This window comes from Rosa rugosa, chromosome 1 (assembly GCF_958449725.1).
Source record: "Rosa rugosa chromosome 1, drRosRugo1.1, whole genome shotgun sequence".
Lineage (NCBI taxonomy): Eukaryota > Viridiplantae > Streptophyta > Magnoliopsida > Rosales > Rosaceae > Rosa > Rosa rugosa.
The window spans coordinates 49,539,448-49,552,449 of NC_084820.1; positions in this window are offsets into that span (position 1 = coordinate 49,539,448).

Sequence of the window (13,002 nt, forward strand, 5' to 3'; positions counted from 1 at the left end):
ACATCTTAGGTATGCAAGTGCAAGAGACAAAGCAAGGCTTCAGTTGCCGTAAACCCAAGAAGGGAGTGAAAGGAATAGGGTTTAATTCTAGACCTTTAAACACTAAAAAAGCAAGAACAGATCACTGCAAGAGAAGGTCAAGATATGTAACTAAATCTCAGTTCATGAGTTGTTCTTGAGGTGATAATATACGACAATGCACATATTAGGAATGCAACAGAACACGCATCCTAAACTAGGATTGAAATAAACCTGGAAATTTCAACAAATATGCAGATAGATAAGTAATTCTAAGCTAAATGAGGACAAGAAGAATAAAAACTACACTACATGCATACACACAGTTGCTACAAGTGCAAGGTTAAAAAACTGGGAACCAACTTAGATCACAAATTCTAATGAATCACTTGAGATTGTCAATACATACTTAATCCAAGGGCATTGAAAGTTGGCATTCATTTAACATGAACTCAAGTGCAAGAGAACTTATTTCAGCACCATTTAAAACACCACATGATATGTTCATATTATTAACCTTACCTGTCAACTTACCACAAGATAGATCGGATTAACTTGATTCACACATTCAGTATCACCACTGTGAAATTTTCCAAGGCATTGAGTTGTTGATGCCAAAGTTCTAGACCAATTTTTTTTGTTTTAAACTTCGGCAACCTAGCTTTCTTTGGAAATTGAGTATCCAAACATTCATCCATTAATCCTGCAACTCAACACTCTCAAACAGAAATACCCGTGAGGCATGGTATAGTATGATTAAGGGCTAAATACTGATTACTACCCTGTGGTTTGGTCCAAAATCAATTCAGTCCCTGAACTTCTAATTTCATCAAAAACACCCCTGCACTTTCAATTTTGATCTAATAGGTCCAATTTGTTAGTTTTCCAATAATTGAAGTTATTTAACTAGTTAACGTGGCTCATATATGGCCTATGTTTTAAAATGTGGTGTCGAGGTGGCCTGCATAGTCAATTTAGGAGTGAGTCCTACTATTAAAAATAAATAGTTTTTCAACAAATAATCCAACTATAACTTGAACTCATAACAAAATATTAACGAATTGGACCTATTAGATCAAAATTGAAAGTGCAGGGGTGTTTTTGATGAAATTAGAAGTCCAGGGACTGAATTGATTTTGGACCTAAACCACAGGGTAGTAACTAGTAATTAGCCCATATAAAATCAAAGCATACACTTCAGTTTTTCCCTTTTTTTGAATAAAGACTAAACAAAAACAAACCTAAAAAGAGAAAAGAACATCTTATAGAAAAATGCAGAAATAAACACACAGCTACTAAGACCTGCTTAGGATTGAAAAGAACATTCAGTCCTAACAAACTAGAACACACTAGCGATAAGAAACACTAATTAATGTAAACAGAACAACACTACTCCCCCTATATATGTGCTTATGACGAAAAATCAAGCTATTGGCATCCAAGAATATATTTTTCACAAGCACATATTGGAAAAGTTCACTTACTTGTACATGAAAGCTTAGAGAGATCAGGTTCTTTACGTATCCAAACTTGCTTCATCTTGGGCACAGGTGAGAATGGAACCGAAACAAGTCTTGCTATCTTATTTACTTCTTTGAAAAGAAATTCCAGCTTTTCTTGAAGATACTCTTTCTTTTTGTTCATGAGTGGTTTCTTGTCATTCGAAGAATTCTTTCTTAGCTGATTGCACCTCGGTCTTATATGTCCTCGCTTTCCACAATGATGACACAGAGGCACAAAATTCTTCAACATTGATTCTGATTCTTCACGCACAGGGAAAGTGGATTGTGACGAGGAATGATCAGAACCTTTTACAAACTTGGTGACATGCTCTCCTTTGGATGAACTTTCAGCATCATATCCCAGGCCATGTTTATCTCCAAATTTTTTACCAATCATTAGAATATTTTCCAACTTTTCACCACTTGAAGAATCACATCCAGCCTTGGTTTTCATTTGCTCAAGCTCATATAACAGACAAGCCTTTTCAGTTTTAAGCTCCTCAACTTTATCACATCTCTCTTGGTACTTTTGTTGAAGGGATTGAAAGTCCTCCACAAGAGACTTCCTTACTACATCACCTGCCTCCAATTGGGATTGAAATCCAGCTTCAGTCCTACTAATATCAGTCTTCAAGCTCTCAACTTCATTACTCAACTCTAAATTTCTTTTCTTCAATTCTTTTGAAGCCTCAGACAACATGATATATTGTTGCATTACTTCCTCAAGATCAAATTCTTCAACTTCAGACTCATCACCAATAGTCGTTAATCCTACCAAGGCTACCACTTCATAATCATTGTCAAGCACAGAGTCATCATCAGTGTCACTCCAAGTAACATTCATTGCTTTATTCCGTTTATTCTTAGACTCCTTCAAGGTATTTGCACACTCAGATGCAATATGGCCAAACCCTTCACATGCAAAACACTTTGGAGCATTATTGGTTCTTTTTTCAGGTGCTCTTTCAAACCTTAAAACCTTATTACTCGGCTTTTCTCTTACTCTTGTATTCTTGCAGCTTGAGTTAGACCTTGATTCACTTCTTTTGGATCTCCTATCCTTGAGAAATTTTCTGAATTTCCTTGTGACAAGATCAATTTCATCTTCATCAACATCCTCTTCATCTGTTGACTCATCTTCAATGTCTTTCTTCACTTTAAGAGCTATGCTTTTGCTCTTCATTTCATCAGGGAGTTCCATCTCATATGTAGTTAAGTTTCCAATCAGTTCTTGCAGATTGTAGGTATTCAGGTCCTTCGACTCTTGAATGGCTATCTTCTTGGAATGATATTTCATAGGAAGAGACCTGAGTACTTTCTTGACTATCCTGTGTTGAGGTATGGGATCTCCTAAGTTGAAACAACCATTCACAACAACACTGAGCCTAGCATAGAAATCAGCAAACTTGTCATCATCACCCATCTTCATATTTTCAAATTGCTGGATCAGTTGTTGAAGCTTGGATTCTTGAATAACTGTAGTGCCTTCATGAGTAACTTGGAGAATATCCCATGCTTGCTTTGCAGAGCAACAATGAGAAATAAGCTGAAATTTATCAAAGGATACCGCGCGCTGTGAAGATAGAGTTTAATGCTTTCTGATTATTTGTACTCTTGGTGTTCTCATCTGCAGTCCATTCACTCATAGGCTTCTTAACTTTGGCGTCAACAGTAGAACTACATTCTCCAGTCTCTTTTGTGTATTCCTTTTCAGTCTTAGTTGGATATTCCCAACCACTTTCGATAACAGCCCATACAGCTGCATCCTTTGCCCACAAAAAAGCTTTCATCTTAGCCTTCCATGCTGCATAGTTTGTTTTGTCATCAAGAAACGGAGGGTGACTTGTTGACCCAGCTGCACGATCACTTATACCTTCCATTCTGTTTCCTTTGAGGATCTCACTAAGTCCGTCTAGTGACCTGCTCTGGTACCAAATGTAATTACATAATGTATATATGTGTATCCCAACTAATACAACTTATCCATATGTCAACAACTTTAGAAATCAGTCTTAGGAGTGCAGGACTGTTCGCATCCTAATACAGGATTTAAAGACAAGTTCAGTCCTAACCACTTTACAAGCATGCACATGTATGCAAGACATACCTGATTGATGAGAGTTGTGCATGAAAATTGAAGCATTCCATTGTTCTAAGGATCCAAGAGTAGAAAGCTATTACATAAAAACATGACTCTTGGTTGTTGTGCTTTGGAAATGCCAATCAAATAAACATTGCACTAACAAAGTCGCCATATGGGAAGCGAGGAGTAACAAGTCTAAGAATTGCCACGAACAGTTTAAGTTTTGAGATACCAAGTTATGGATTCAATGATAGTTAAATTAAACAGTTAACAATGGAGAGGTACAAGTTTAAGGTTTCAATTATAATTACACTCGACAATCAAGGTATCATAATTATGCTCAATTGTCGTTCTATTACTGATAACAAGGTTAGCTGCCAAACGTCGCGCACTGATCTCCACGCTTGAAGAGGAGGCCTCTGCTCCTTGAAGATTGTCTTATTGTTTTTGCTTTTATTAGTTTTTTTTTTCGTTGTACTTTAATAATGGAACGGAGCTCGGTATGGAGGGTTTAGGGTCCAATTGAGGCATTTTTTGAGTATTTCCCTACTCTCTTTCCCTACCGTTTGAGTGTGATGTGTTTGTCAGTATAGGGTTACGTTTAGGTACTCATTTTATCGGGGCCACACACGTGGCGGGTTCCTTTGTAACTTTGTTGGCCAGAGTAATGAAAGTGTTCTCGTTTCTTCTCAAAAAAAAAATAATAATAATAATAATAATGGACACATATTTGAGCATGAAATTTTAGTCACCGAACCAGGTATTTACATATTTGTGCCATTTTGAAGTTTCTTTGATAATACATATTTTTAGTTTGCATCCTACTGCACCTTTGTGTACTTATGGTGCCTTTGTCTCTTGTATTTTATGATAACTTGACCAAAAACAGAAGGAAGATGAGTTTTTTATTTTTTTTATTTTTTTTATGTCTTCCATCTCTGGTGTGACCACTGTTCTGAGTTGATACATTTTTATATGTATAAATCGAAATGAACATTCAAATTAACGTACCTCTGACAAATAGTCATTATAGTGAATGATGTAATGCCGATAGAACTTGAATACTGCCCTGGCGTCCGTGATGTAGTTCCCCTTGAAGTTGTTATATACCGCTTCTAATATTGGCTCTCCATTGATCAGGTTCTGTATATTCATGTACTTCTGGTTTTCTTCCCATCTCCGCCAAATTTTGAGCCATGTGTTTTTGTCTGATCATAACATATGCATGACGGACAAAAAGCAGCCTCTCCACTCGTGTTAGCAATACGTGTTGGGTGATAGAACAGTTGCTCTAGCTCATTTCTGTAATTTCAAATAGAAATAATGAAAATTTTAATTTCTTCTTATTAAACAAGGGCTATGGATGTCACACAAAAAAAAAAAAAAAAAAGTTTCTCTCACAGATTTCCGAGTCTGCTAGCCAATTGCCTGAAGGGTCTTTCTAAATGTACCCAACAAATTTCTATATAGACCCAGCAAGTTTTTTACACCCAATAAAAAAATAAAATTTACAATTGTACTCATCAATTTTTCCAATAATACCCTTAGCAAAACTCACACCCATCAAAAGTCATACCCAGCAAATCTCACACCCAGCAAAGTTGAATCACTCCTTATTCCCAGACTCTGATTCCACTACAATCACAATATCCCATTTAACTTCTTTGACAGCCGCAAACTCCCACCTTCCAACTCCTTTCCAGTGCCTAACCACTCACCTCAATGTATAACAACAAAAATCCCTCCCCGTAATGCCGCCTTATTTACTCAGAATGAGAATCACTTTCCTCCTATAGGCTATGCAGATAACCATATGTGAAGAAAAAACTCATAATTGGATCCTCATTGACCCTGAAAATGAGTCCCAAGATGTTAAATGATATGAATATTACCTATATCAGTAAAACCAGAACAGGGCTTTGCCAAAGATACCACCTTCCTTCAGAAAGGTAGCACCTTTACGGCTTTACGATCCTACAACATTCATTATCTCCTATATCATCTCTAGTATTCACCAACGCGATTCAATTGACCAACAAACAAACACAATTCCTTCATATATAATTAATCACTAATCGATACGAAAACCAAATCAATGCAGACCTAATTATAGTGAAACAAAAAACAAAATTAAGCATCAACGGAAGCTCGAATCAGAGCCAAAATCTCCAAACACCTAGCAAGATACAAAAATTGATGCGGAGATAATCCAAGTTTTGCTGGGTATGACTTTTGCTGGGTGTAAGTTTTGCTATGGGTATTGTTGGAAAAGTTGTTGAATACAATTATAAATTCTATTTTTTTATTGGGCGTACAAAACTTGTTGGGTCTATATAGAAATTTGCTGGGTACATTTAGAAACACCCTAAGAAATGTTCGAATTCAAGTGGGTTGTTAGGATCCCCAGGATCCAAGCCCAGAAATGCCATTGCAAAGGAAGGAAAATAAGGGAAAGCTAAAGGAAATAAGAGAAAACAAAATGTTCAATATTCTTCAGAAGTAGTGGCTATTTAAACAAAGAAAATATCTAGAAGTAGTGGACTCCTAAAACATACGACCCAAATAGGCCCATACAAGAATGATGGCCCATATAAAAGTACAGAATCATAACATTTCCACCCGCTCAAAGAACAGGCTTGACCTCAAGCCAAGCCTTCCTGATATGTTTGTTTATCCCCAAGGGATTGATCTAACATTACATGTTTCAGAAATGCTTCATAATCAACATTTATAACTATGTTGTCTATGTCTAGGACTCCAAATTGATGTTGTGATTGCTTCTGCATATTCCTCAAATGTTCGATCAAGTCCCTGCAAATTTCAAAACATAAATTGTTCAAACTTTTTCACCAAGTTCTCATATCTTTTACATGTTAGCAACTTAAACTGTTCAAATTCACTAAATTTTGATGTCTGGTTCATTTGATGTGCTTAATGTGGTTTGTTGGCTATGATTCAAGTTATGAAAGATTTCAATTGAACACTCATACACTATTGAAGACGGAGGAATAGCTAGGATATATATAAGCTAATATGAGACTGAGAAATTGAGAATACAAAAACGTCGATACTTGACAATAAAAAAAATTTAAAAAAAAAGGGTTAAATTTAAGGGACGGTCTTACTAGCACTAGTGAGTTTGGTTAGTAGGATCGTTGGATAAGTTGTAAACTATCAACCAGTCGAATCATTGTTGGCTCTACGAGTCTTGATTTACCTATTGCACAAGTTATGGAGTTCATTCATGTGAACGAAGTTTGTCTTCTTTTCTCTTCGGTAATATTTCAATGTCAAGAAATCGCTCTTATTACATATTTGATTGGGCTAAATACTGATTACTACCCTGTAGTTTGGGTCCAAAATCAATTCAGTCCCTGAACTTCTAATTTCATCAAAAACACCCCTGCACTTTCAATTTTGATCTAATAGGTCCAATTTGTTAGTTTTCCAATAATTGAGTTATTTAACTTGTTAACGTGGCTCATATATGGCCTATGTTTTATGATGTGGTGTCGAGGTGGCCTACATAGTCAATTTAGGAGTGAGTCCTACTATTAAAAATAAATAGATTTTCAACAAATAATCCAACTATAACTTGAACTCATAACAGAATATTAACGAATTGGACCTATTAGATCAAAATTGAAAGTGTAGGGGTGTTTTTGATGAAATTAGAAGTCCAGGGACTGAATTGATTTTGGACCTAAACCACAGGGTAGTAACTAGTATTTAGCCCTATTTGATTTCATATATTATAGAATAATTAACATGTAATTTCTACAATATCTTATAAAATTTTAAATTATTCATCAGAATATATAAACTAACATTATACTCGTGCGATGCCCGGAGTAATAACCAGAAACTTGATGTATTTTGGTCTCAAATTTTAGTAATTATGAGAATAAAAATTAAGAAACTGCATGCATCAATTTTTGGATTGAAATTGTGTTCCTCACCCACAATTTTTTTCTAGTTTTCTTTTATTTTATTTTTTATTAACCGAAAGAAAACAAGAAAGCAAACTACAACAGAAAACCTCTACAAACACCCCCCCCCAGCTGATCCAGATGGAGCGCTGGAAACACAGAAAGGGGAAGACAATTATGCCAAACAGCAGAATCCTATCTCTAAGACCTGTTGGTAAATTATAATTCCAACATTGTATAGGTCATGGGTTCGATTCTCACTGACATATGTAAGGGTGGGGTGGGTTAAGGGTTTTTTTTTAAAAAAAAAAAAATAAAAAAAAATAATAAAAAAAAAAAGAATCCTATCTCTAAGATCAAAAGAAGCTAGTTTGTCAGCTACAAAATTAGCCTCGCGAAATATATGTCGAAATCTGATAAACTGAAAGAAACCCGCAAGCTTTTTAATGTCTTCCACCAGAGTCTTGATACGCCAAGGAGTAGAAGCTTTTCCCAATATGCAATCAATAAGGAGTTTAGAATCTCCCTCCACACACACTTTAGAAAAGTTATAAAAATATGCAGCATTCAAACCATCTCTAAGAGCAGTAGCTTCAGCAGTCTCACCAATTTTCTTGGAAACAGCAAACAAAGGATAGTCATCAGTATTTCTCAAGACAAAGCCAATAGAGGTCTTACCTGCTTTCATAGAGCCATCAAAATTAAGTTTAATTTGATCATAAGCAGGAGGCTGCCATTTGATGTGATAGTATTTGGAAATCTTGGTATTACACTTTTTAGGATTTGCTTTCCAATAGCTGGATCCCAAAAATGCAACCCCAAAAAAGGTTTGAGTAGGGGAAGGATCCAACCTTCGGAAAATGAGCTTGTTTCTAGAATGCCATATAGACCAAGCTAAAATGAGAATCTGAGAAATGACTTCTGGAGAAGTAGCAGAATTTTGAAACAGAGATTCCAGCTAGTTTTCTTTTATTTGATTTTGGTATTTAACCATAATGGCATTTAGATGTTTTTATATGAATTAATTTTATTTCATTGGCATATGTGGCAATCCAAACTCTGGTGAAGCCTTTGACACCAAAAGAAAGGCTTCCGTTTATAGGGTTACATAACCTTCTTTTGGTTGCTAGAGTTTTGACCCAGGAAAACTCATCAGTTATATACAAAAGAAACTATAAGGTTTAGGGAGACTTATCACCATCACAAGTTTGCATTGCATGCAATTATGGACTGTTAAATCTATATGATGCAACAAGGAACACATCAACCACAAGACCATATCATAACACACATACACAACATGAATTAAACCAGCTGCACTACATCCACACATAAACTGCAGAATAGCTTTCCTAGTGGAACTAGGACTCCACCTGCATCATTGGCGCTCTGGATCCCAAAAGCTTCAGAATGGGGCTGAACAAAATGCTTGACAACGGTGATGAATACAGGGACTTTGCTCCCTATTTATATTGGCCAATAAACCCGAGCTAGACTCATCCCATAAGGAGTCCAATACTTGCTTCATGTTTATCTTGATAGGAGACTTAGAATCTATCACAAATACTTAATGTAATTCAGGTTGATTACAAATGAGTTCCCTACTTCTACTAGGAGATATACACCCACGTAGATAACTGGAATTAGAGTTATATTCATGTACTTCTTGTTATTTACATAGGATTAAATCAACTGGTTTTATCTCAAGGTGACTTAGATAATGTTAAGTCCACATATTCTAACATTCTCCCACTTGGACTAACATTGTCTGTACACAACACAACTGAACCAATAATCCCATATAGACAACAAACTGAAGTGTGCACTGAAATACACAAAAACTCATAGCTCATTCAGCTTGGTCAATTTGCAGAAAATAATGCAGAACCTCAAACCAATTTTGATTAAATAACCAAACTGATTAAAGATCACTAACATCAAATACTGCAATCACATAAGCTCAAAGTGATAATAAGAGCAGAAATTTGGATAAGTATATCTACCTGCAAAATCCAATGCTCACAGTCCAACAGAATGATTTTGACAATTCAAAATCTTGACAACAAAAACTGAAACACTAGTGAACTGGTATTTGCTTAACTGAAAACTGAAACTGAACCTGCAAAATTCCTCAATGCAGAAAAGTTCACTTGATAACACACATTGATATTTTAAAGTTCAAAAACTGTAATTTGCAAGACTTCAGAAATTAAAATAATGCTTAAACAAAAGAACACATATATGAAATACCTTATTTTATTCAAAAACTGCAGTATCAAAGATTACAAGCAAAAACTAAAATCGATAATGACTGAACCAAGAATCCTATTACAAAATAAATTCTAAAAATTAAAATTTGGCTCCCACTGAACTCAAGCCTCCAAACCAGATAGAATTCCCATGTTCTTGGTATGCTTCTGAAAACTTGTAACTGATAATGCTTTAGTAAAAGGATCTGCAAGTTGTGACTCAGTGTCAATATTCAAAACATTTATCTCACCATGTTTCACTCTTTCTCTAACACTATAGAATTTTAAGTCTATGTGTTTAGAGTTGTTGGACCTTTTACTGTTTTTACCAAAAAATACTGCAGCCTCATTATCACAAAATATTTTCAATGCATCTGAACCAATTGAACTTAATACTTTAGTATGCAATAGAAAATTTTTGATCCACAAGCCTTCACAGACTCCTTCATAAATGGCTATGAACTCAGCCTGCATAGTGGAGGTTGAAATCAATGACTGTTTCATGGTTTTCCATGCAACAGCCCCTCCTGCAAGCATAAAGACATAACCTGATGTGGACTTTTTAGAATCCGGATAATGGCCTGCAAAATCTGAATCAGTATAGCCAACAAGTTCAAGCTTCTTAACTTGTCTGTAAACCAACATGTGAGATTTTGTTTTCTGCAGATATCTAAGTACTTTCTTTCCTGCAACCCAGTGCTCATGACTAGGATTAGACTGAAACCTAGATAGAATTCCAACTGCAAATGATAAATCAGGTCTAGTGCAGACCTGTGCATACATTAGGCTACCAATTAACCTAGCATAAGGCTTGCTTTCCATATCAGACATCTTCCCCCCATTTTTAGAATTTTTGTTTTTAGACAGTTTGTCACCTTTGGTCATAGGAGCATCACCTGATGCACAAGACTCCATTCCAAATCTCTTTAACACTTTTGTGATGTAATTGTGTTGAGATAAGCCTAATAAGCCTTGTGCCCTGTCTCTCTTAATCTCAATTCCTAAAACATAGGATGCCTCACCCAAATCTTTCATGTCGAAGTTTTTAGACAGAAAAGCTTTGGTATCTTTAAGCAATTTTATGTCAGTGCTAGCTAAAAGAATATCATCTACATACAGTATAAGAAAAATAAAATTTTTCCCAACTGTCTTAATGTACACACATTCATCTACAATATTTTCTGAAAAGCCAAAAGATGAAATCACTGAATCAAACTTCTTATACCATTGTCTAGAAGCCTGCTTAAGTCCATAAATTGATCTTTTCAGTTTGCATACATGATCTTCTTTTCCTATTTTCACAAAACCTTCAGGTTGTTTCATATATATGACCTCATCTAACTCTCCATTCAAAAAGGCTGTTTTCACATCCATTTGATGCAGCTCCATATTATAATGAGCTACTAGAGCCATTATAATCCTAAATGAATCTTTAGTTGAAACTGGAGAGAATGTTTCTGTATAGTCTATGCCTTCTTTTTGTGTAAAACCCTTAGCTACTAGCCTGGCTTTATGCCTTTCTATATTACCATTTGCATCTCTCTTTGTCTTAAACACCCACTTGCAGCCTATTGGTTTTTGGTTTAGGTTTGGTCTGACTAGTTCCCATACTGAATTTTGCTTCATTGACTCGATCTCAGCCTTCATGGCCTTCTGCCATTCTTCAACTTCATGACTCTCAATAGCTTGCTTGAAGCTAGAAGGATCATTATCTTCACCTAGGATATCAGTTTCTTGCAGGTACACTACAAAATCACTATCTTCCCCATATACTGGTCTTCTCTCTCTCTGGGATCTCCTAGGCTGAGGTGGAATTTGTTCTTCTGCAGGGTTATTTTCTAAATGGATATCATTCATAGGTTCATCTGCATGAGGTTCTAAGGCTACTGGTTCTTCTAAAACTTGATTTTGGCTTTGAGTTTCTGTATCTGCATTGTCTGCATTATTTGACTGAATTAAAGGCAAGATATTCTGTAAATTTTCGTTTTCAGTAATTTCTTCTAACTCTAAAGACAAGTCTTCAAAATTAGTATTACTGCAACCTTCATCCAAAAATTTTGCTTGATGAGTTTCAAAAGTTCTGGTAAAATTTTTGAGCTGCATAGAACCTATAGCCTTTAGATTTCTCACAGTAGCCAATAAAATGGCAACTGACTGTTTTGGATTCAAGCTTCTGTGTTTGTGCATTTGGCAACTTTGCCTCAGCCTTGCATCCCCACACATGGCAGTGATGCAAGCTAGGTTGCCTTCCACACCACAACTCAAATGGTGTCTTGTCTACTGATTTACTAGGTGATCTATTGCAAATATAATTTGCAGTCTTAAGAGCTTCACCCCATAAAAATATAGGTAGACCTGTAGTGCACATCATACTTCTCACCATGTTTAACAAGGTCCTATTTTTTCTTTCTGCTACTCCATTTTGGGTAGGATTATAGGGAGTTGTGTACTGAGCCTTAATGCCATTTTCCTGTAAATAAAGTGCAAAAGGACCCTTTTGCTGGCCTGCTTCAGTGTGTTTACCATAGAACTCTCCTCCCCTATCAGATCTCACTAACTTTATTTTCTTTTCTAACTGCAATTCAACTTCAGTTTTATAAATTTTGAATGCATCTAGAGCTTGTGATTTTTCTGATAGCAAATAGATATAACAGTACCTAGAAAAATCGTCTATAAATGTGATGAAGTAAAAATTTCCACAGATAGTTTTGTGTTTAAATGGACCACATATGTCTGTATGTATTAGTTCTAATAGGTTTTGACTTCTTAAGGCCTTTTTCTTTCTGAAGTTTGTCAATTTCCCTTTAAAACACTCAATGCAGTCATTCAAATCTGTATAATCCAATGCAGGTAAAATTTTATTTTTCTCGAGTGTTTTTAGTCTTTCTTTGGATATATGGCCTAATCTTCTATGCCATATATTTGCAGACTTATTATTGAACAATGTTCTTTTTGTACCTGTGACAGTGTTATTCTTAATAGTGTTTTGATTATTTTCAATCAACATAATCTCCTGTTGAGCAACAGAACAATTTAATTTCAAATAATCATGCAAAAACACACCACAGCCAAGATAATTTGAACCCTGAAACAACTTTATTCCACTGAAATCAATAATGAGTTTGCAACCAATCTTAACTAAAAGACCTACTGAAATCAAATTCCTTTTCAAGGAAGGAATATAATAAACACTATCTAGAAAAAGAAAATTTCCTAAGCCT